The sequence below is a fragment of the Miniopterus schreibersii genome (genome assembly GCF_964146895.1).
Source record: "Miniopterus schreibersii genome assembly, chromosome: 11".
In the NCBI taxonomy this organism is placed as follows: domain Eukaryota; kingdom Metazoa; phylum Chordata; class Mammalia; order Chiroptera; family Miniopteridae; genus Miniopterus; species Miniopterus schreibersii.
The window spans coordinates 27697747-27706090 of NC_138111.1; the positions used below are offsets into that span (position 1 = coordinate 27697747).

Sequence of the window (8344 nt, forward strand, 5' to 3'; positions counted from 1 at the left end):
AGCTTTCCTCTCTTGGCTTCCATTATACCACACTCTCCTAGTTTTCCTCCCACCTCACAGGCTGTTATTACTCAGTCTCTACTTATTTTTCCTACTCCCCCCTCCATTTGTTAATGTTGGAGTGTTCCAGAGCCTGGTCCTTAGTTTCACATTTATAGCCATTCCCTTGTGATCTTATCCAGTCCCATTGTTTTACATCTATCTATCTATCTATCTATCTATCTATCTATCTATCTATCTATCTATCATCTATCTATCTATCATCTATCATCTATCTATCATCTATCTACCTACCTAGTGTCTATATTTAAGCAATCATCTATAACCAGTACCCTCCCTGAGGACCATCGGGCTTCCATGTTGAGAATAGGCTGTTGAAAGTGTGGTTTCAGGAAGAAGCTGGAAGATTGTTATGCGACTTCAGTAATCATAGGAGCAGAGGGATTGAGAAGTGGTCATGTTATGAATTCATTTTGAAGGTAGACACAAAAGGGTTTACTGATGGATTGCATGTAGACTGTTAGGGAAAAATGTCAAGGCTGACAGCAATATTTTGTCTTGAAGAAGTGGAAAGATGGAGTTGCCATTAACTGATATAGTGAATGCTGTGATTGTAGCATGTTTTCCATGTGTGATTAGGTGATGGTGGTGGGTGGGGAATCAGGAGTTGTTTTTAATTTTGAAATAAATATTGGATATCTAAGTATGTATGTTGATTAGACAATTTTGGCATGTGACACTCTATCTCATGAGATTATGAGCTCCATTGTGCAACTCCTGTGTCATGTTCATTGTTGTGTTGCTATATGTAGTACTTTGCATATAGCAAGTACTCACATATTTTCATTGTTAAACATAAGAGGCTTATGAAGGCCATTTATATTGTGATTCTTCTGGGGTCTTTAATAGCAGATTACTTTCTCTTAAGGCAGGATCCCCCATTTCATAGTGCTTATCATACTAACGTAATGATTTGTTTGCCTCCCTAGTCCAGACTTTCAATCCAAGTACTAATTAAGGTATTACTATGTGCCAGCCATTACCCCAAGCGCTGGGTATATAGACACTATTGTAATTATTCAGGTAAAGACGAATGAGGAACTGAACATGAGCTAAGGTAGTAAAAATAAAGAGGGGCAGGGTTGAGAGATATCAAGATTAGAACCCAGTGACTGACCATGTTTGGGGTGAGCAAAAACTTGGATATATAGTTATACCATTTCCTGATCTAGGGAAACAGTTTGGTGGAGTGTGGTGTGAGTGTTCAGATTTTGAATTAATTTGCATTGCCTTTGGACAAGGCTCAACTCACTGCTCGTCAACACACGTTGGGCAAAAGTCTTAATCTCAATGCTTGTTCACCTCCTCCTCCTAAAGCACTTGACCTTGGGTTGGTTTCCGGGCAATAGGTTCCTTAAGAGTACAAATCAAATTGGCCTTGTTCCCTTAGGTGCCGTGGTCAGAACATGTCAGTTTCTGTCCCAAATACTCAAACCTCTGCTTGTCTATATGCTCCCTTCCCTGCCTCCCTCCCACCTGCCCTTGGGGGTGGGAAACAAGCCCTTCTCCATATCCTACAGTGATCTTCATTCCAGGACTCACTCATTCCATGCAGATGACAGGCAGTGGAGGTGGGATATAGGCAAGAGAGCCACAGCAGACTCCCAGATGAGTTCTTGAGAAAGCTCTAACCAATAACCAAGAGGGAGCAGAGATGGGGAGATTCTATCACTTGCTTTTGACAGTCCGCCACATTAGCTACATGCTTTTGATAAATACAAAGCACCTCCTCAAGGCTGGAGCATGTGGCACTTCTCTAAAAAGCTCCTCTCCAGATGTGGCCATAGATAGAAGTCAACAGTGAATTTTGCCTGTGGGACTCCCAGACACTTCTTCATGTCAGTACTATCCTCATGTCCCCATTGCTCCTCTGGGCCCAAGGATACCATGGGAAGCCATGATAGAATTCAAGTCTGACCTTTACCTTCAATGCCCTTAGACGAGGGCCTTCCTTCTCTGCTCAAGTTCCTTCATCCACTGTCCCAGGTGGGGCTGGGAGGAGTCTGTGGAATGCTGAGCCCCCTTAAGTGTGGGTTAAAGCTCCTTCCCTAGGTAGGAAGGACATTTTAGCCTCCCTCATGCCTTCCCTTAACACACCACAGTGGAGGGAAGGAGCAGACAGACAACTCTTTGCTTAGAGATATAGACTGTATTTGGGTGGCACCTGGCCTTACCTTCACATTAATGAAAAGGACAGTAGCTAGCCCTTCAAGGGTTGCAGACATGGAGGAGCCTATAAAATCCTTCAACTGTTCTGGGTCTTCTTGAGCAGGCCAGCATTTCCTTCTGAAGTGAGAGAGTTAGGGTGTGTTCCTGGTTGGGTGGCACAAACCACTTGAGGACAGTGCCGAAGGCAGTGGCTGGGTTGACCCAAGCTTGAGGCAGAGTGGAGCTGATGGGAGCAGGAGCGGTGCCTGAGCTTATTGTGTGGGAAATGGGAGCTATCCAAGGCCAGGTCCACCTGCTTCTCACTAGGGGGAGATTGGGCTTTGGGGTCCTCCCTTGTCTTCTTCTCTATCTTAGTTTGCTCCATGGGACTTTTGGCTGGAGCCAACCTCTTTTCTACATTGTCTTTTCTGGTGTTGGCCACTTTTGCAGCCGTCGAAAACATGGAGTCTTTGTGCCCTTTGCCTTTTGCTTTGAGGTTTATATACTGCAGAAGGGATTTCATCTTATTTCTCAAGCCCAATTCTGGAAGGCTGGGCTTCTTGTGAGTATGGGCTGGTAGCACCTGCCCCTGAAAAACCTGACCTTGCAAACTTTGACCCTGTAATAGCTTATGCTGAATGAGTTGGCCCAGGACAGGCTGGCCCTGTGACCCCAGAGGCCCCACAGTCTGGGCACTCTTAGGAATCCTTGCTTGTTTGAGACAGACATTGAGCCTGGTTTGACTGTCTTGAAGGTCATTCTCCTTAGATTCTTTACCCCCAGGGTCTCCTGGAGAAAGCTCTGGGGGATTAAGCTGAGGGTGATGCTGGGAACTGCAGGGAGCATCAAGGTGAAAGCTATGTTTCCATTGCCAGGGACTTTGGGGTGTCCTGTTCAGGAGCATCCCATCTGGTCTCAGGGCTTCAACAGGATGGCTTTTTTCTCTTGTTGAGGAGAGTGTAAACCCTGCATCTCCTTCTCCACATTTTCCTGCAGATCTAGGTTTCCTTGGGCCCTCTTTCTTTTCAGCCAGCGTGGGGACTTGGGCTGGGTCCTTGCTCTTGCCAGGGCTTTGGGACTCAGGGTTCTGCAGCTCCTCCAGGCTGGAGTTCTTCACACTGGCTTCCAGCTGAACACAAAGCACTGGGCCCTCTGTCGTGTCTCTACTGGGTTGTGACATCTTGGAGGAACTGTGGACAGAACCATGAGGTGCTACTCTGGAACTAGGCTGCTTTGGGTTCTGCTGCACTGCCTTTAACTCTGTGACCAGCTGTTCCTTAAGGTAGAGCCATTTTAGATTTGGGGCATGGGGAGTGTGTGGTGTGATAAGCAGTTCCTGGAGCAATGTTTTTCCTTGGTTGTTTAGACTCCCAAGAGACTCCTGAGTGGATATATCCTCTGGGATGGCTACAGTTTGTTCCCTGGACTCCCTTGCCTTTGTGGGAATTCCCCATTGTATCTCTAGGATCTTCCTTCTCAGATGGAAATTTAGTCTGGCCAAGATGGGTTTCTTGAATAAGTAGGGCCTAGCAGACACTGTCTGGCTTTCTAGAGGCTCCATCTCAATCATTCCTTCCACCTGTGCTTCAGACTGAACCTCATCTGCAATTTCTGCACAAGCCTCATTGGTATCTTGAAAGCACGGCCCACGACTTAGACATTGCTCTTCAGGTGAGATCATCTGAGTCAGAGGTTCTGTTAAGATTTTGACAGCCTCAGGAACCACGTCTGTGATTGTAACTTTTGTAGTTGTTGATGGCACCATGGACTTGGAGAGAGCCACGTAATAAAGAGGAGGGAGCCCTGATAAAAAGGCCAGATACTTGTGCCGTAAAGTTGTCTCCAGTTTCTGAAGGACTTCCTTGGACAGGGCTTGGGGTAGCCCCGGCTGTTCAGTGACAGCATCTTCTGAGGTCTGTTGCTGCTGATCAAGGCCTATTGGCATCCAGGGCATAACCTTCTGTTGTAGGTCAGGGTGGGTTGCTGCCTGTAGCTCCAGGTTCTTGTTTTCTGGGATGCAGGTGAAGGGAGCCACTGTGAGGCCCCCAGGAATTATGCACTCACAAGACCTATACACATGGACAGGGACCTTGCCTTCATGGATCTGCCCACATTTGGAGTTGATGTGGCTCTGCAGTATTGCCTTGACCTGGTCAAATAAGTGTGGCACGAGGACTGACACTGTGTCCTTAAAGGGTGAGAAATGGTCACCAGCACCAGTGGCTTCTGGAGCTGAGGGTTGGGAAACATTCACATTGGTTAGGGTTTTGCTGCTCCAGGATGGAGTCTGATGATGAGTGGGGGACAGGAGCAACTGGAAGGACTGCTGGATCATCTGGGGCAGACCCCAGCGATGGTGAATCAACTGCCTCTGGAGGTGGAATTCCAGCAGCCTCCGGGCATGCTCTGGCCAGAACAGTTCCCTTGTGAGGACAGGGATGGACTGCCCTGGCCAGGAAGTTTTCACAATCTTAGGAGACTGTGCTTTGTGACAGGACTTATATTGCATGGGGCTCTGGGTGTGCTGAGTTCTCTGTAAAGCAACTGGCAAACCCCACTGACGCTGGAGCTGCCTCTGCAGCAGGTGCCACTCTAAGGCTTCACACTCAGCCAGAGTCAGAAATGGGACATTGATCTGAGCTTGTTGATGGCCAGATGGCATGACCCAATTTGGGGCTGATGGGGAAGAGAGTGGGGCTGACTGGGGTGCAGTTTTAGGCTGCACGGGGAAGAAGGAGAGTTCCTTGAAGAGAAAAGGATCCTTCAAGGTTAGCTTGGACATGGTCCGGTTTGTCAGGTTATCTTGAGAGCCCAAGAAGGTGTCATTCAGAGACTCACTGTGCAGAGAAGGGAGACCACAGAATAACTGAACATATTTCTGCTTTAAACGGCTCAGCGTGTCATTAGCTTGTTGCCCATGAAGTGAATAGAGGCCACTTAAGCCTTTGAGGGCTGGAGAGGGCAAGGCAAGAGCCACATGGTTTGGGTTTTGCTGGTAGTGGTGTCTTTGTATTGGGTCTATAATGGACCATTCAGAGACCCAGAATGCCTGGGTAGCCTGGCCAGCCATACATGAACCCCAGGTCTGGTAGGAAATGGTTGCAAATTTCTCTACAGAGAATTCAGCAATGTCATTTTGGATGAAAGAAACTGGCTGCTTGTTTACAGGTTGGTAATATAATGGCAGGTTTGGCATAAGCTGCCTCAGGGACTCCTCTACCCGTCTGGGCAGCCCCCACCTCTGGAAATGCATCCATTTTTTTACATGTACCTCAAGAAGATGCAGGACTTCAGGACTGGAGAATGGCAGGTGGGTAGGGAGGATAGTGACCATAGGCAAGGCCATAGAATGTGTCAGGGCAGTGATTTCACGGTTCAGAGTCAGCAGAGGGTCCTGGGGATGCAAGTGCTGTTGACCTTGTTTCCGGTACACAAGGTTGAGGTTGTGTTGTATCCCCTCCTGCTGGTTCAATGGAATCCTAGGCACCTTGTACTGTGAAGAAGACATATTCTTATGCACCCTGGGCATACCTGGCACTTGAAATTTCTGTCCTAGCTGGACATTTTCAGCCAAGCAATGTTGCATACTCACTGAATTGGCTGATTTGCCAGCTGACCGTGTTACGGACTGGGTAAAGTATTTCTTAGCCGTTAATTGTGACATTGTGTGTGTAGCAGATGGAACTGAGAGCTCTTGAGAACATGTGGAATGATGCTCCAGACCCTGCTCAAAAGACACATTGGACTTGGACAAAATCTCTTGGCAAAGGGAGCCTACTGACGCTCCCAGTGAAGTTGCAGAGGTCAGAGTGTTCTCACCCACCAGCAACCGCTGGATCTCCAGAGCCATGGCATTGCAGATTTGGCAGCAGGTATCTGCACACAGGAGCCTCCGCACACTTCCCTCCTGAGGAAGCCAACTCTGGCTGGAAGAGGAAACATGGCAACTGTTAATGATAGAGTGACATCTGCCTCTCTGGAACTTGTGGCCTGAAGTTTGACCTTGCCCTCCCTAGTCCTGTACCCCCTGGGGTTTCCCCCTCCCCCTCCAGTGTTTACTCTACTTTTCTTCCTAGGAAATTGCCACTTGGCAAGTTATGGTGTGCTGGGCTGAGGGTCTGAGGCTGTTGGGCAAAGTCTCAGACAACCCATGGGAACACAGGGCCATGAGCGACTGGGAGGTGGGTGAGTTCTCTGCTGACCTGGGCTGAGAAGCTTAACCAGAGAAGGGAACAAAGGATGGGCAGCCAAGAGTTAGCTGATGGGGCATCTCCAGGGCCATTACCAGGTAGACCCTGAACTCAGTCTCATTTGGGACTAAAATCGCTACAGCCTGGTATTCAGAATTTCCAAGCTGTGGGAAATGAGGTCCTGTGGAAACTCTGCTTTCAGTGGACTGTGAGGTGTACACAATACCTCTTGGGAGCCAATCTCATCCTCTAGAGCTCTTAAGAAGAAAATGAGATGACAAGCTCCAGGCTGAAGGCTGTCCCAGGAACTGGGCTCCCTGAAGACAGAACTAGAGCATGTAATGTCAGCAAGGTCTAGGGGTCTGTCCTTGAAAGGGTGTAGCTGTAAGGAGGATATGACAATGATGACTTATTTATGCACATATTTATCCATTCTCTTGGATAACTAGTCTTTTGGCTGAGTACAAACCCATGTAGTGACTTTTATGAATTAAGCACTAGTCAAATTCTGAATTCCAGGAGCACTGCAAGTTTGGCCCAGAGTAGAACTGGGAGACTTATTCTCCCTGAGATGTCTGAGTTCCCTTTGCCCTGGCAACCCTCTCAACCAGTGCTCCAACCTCCGCTGTGTCTGACTCCCTCCCAGTCATCATCCCTCTCCTCATCCCTGCCCAGGCCAAGCAGAGAAATCATCACAGTCCAGGCTGGAGTTGGGAGACTACAGGGAGCAAGCGATCACCTTTTCATGACAGAGAGCAGCTCCCATGGCTTCTCAGCTTCTTTGCAGGAATGTTTCCTAGCTGAGAAATCAGGCGACAGTGTTACATGGAATGAGAGAGGATTCAGGGACATCCTATAGGCAGCTGAAGGCCTTTCAATGAGAAGAGCCTGAAAGCCCCAACAGTCAGTGCTCTAGGGCATGTCTGGGTACAACTTAACCAGTTATGATGTGCTGTCCAGGACCTAATCTCATTAGATCCTCACACTGCACTGTGAGTGAGGCATGATCTTCAGATGCCCATTTGTTGGATAAAGGACAACAGATGAAGTGACTTCCACAGGGTCATAAAACTAGTAAATGGCACAGCTGAGGACCCGCTACTACTTCCTCACTCTTCATTCCTTGGGGTAAGGTGGAGGATTTTGGAACATTCCCAGGCTCTGATTTCCCACCCAAGGAAGTCTTCTGGGAGAATTTGTCACCTTGAGGAATTGGAACCTTTAGTGGTTAGAGCACCTGTTCCCAGCACCAGAGGTGAAAGGGAGACAAAATCCATGGAAACCCCGCCCACAGTGGAGGGGAGTCAGAGAAGAGACTGGGACTTTACCTCTTGATGCTGCATCTCCAGCGCTTTGCCTGAGTTCTTGTTGATACTTAGAGACAAAAAAGTTAGAGTATGAAGCTGGGACATCATGTTCTTTTTCATGTTCATAATGAGACAAAACTACTAATTTCTGGAATCCTTTCTATGTATGTCTGTATTTAATACACTCCCTTATATTTCCTTCCCCTACTCCACCCTTTTCACCCCATTTCATTTCCTCACTCCAAGGCTCTCCACATTCCTTACTTGCTATCCCCTTTCCCGGGGCAAGTTCTTTAGGGGGCTAAGCATAACATAGGAGGGGTAGTGGAATAGATTAAATGATAGTGATTTGTTCTAACAGCCCTACTTTTGCTTACTAAGTCCACCAACCAGAAGAAACTCCCATATTGGGATGTCTTCTGAGATCCAGTGAGGTAGATCCCATTTCATCCAGGATCAGCCCAAGGGAGAAAGAGAGGTCCCTGATGTTTCAATTAGAATACACTACAGGGCTGGCTTGGTAAGAAATTACTTCAAGGCTCTGAGAAAAGTACCATATTAGAGTAGCTGACTGTATGGTATAAAAATTGGTGAGAAAGGCAAGAAGGGACTCAGATCTTAAAAAGCTTCTTATCTAAC

The 8344-nt window shown here is 47.6% G+C and overlaps 1 pseudogene across 1 annotated transcript; it reads right to left on the reverse strand.

Moving 5' to 3' along the window:
- Positions 1-2198: 2198 nt before the first annotated feature.
- Positions 2199-7825, reverse strand: LOC308564073 (protein SPATA31F1 pseudogene; annotated as a pseudogene). Its single transcript has 2 exons — positions 7727-7825; positions 2199-5701 (listed from the first exon to the last, which is right to left on the reverse strand). The product of its transcript is annotated as a protein SPATA31F1 pseudogene (transcript).
- Between the last annotated feature and the right edge of the window lie 519 nt (positions 7826-8344).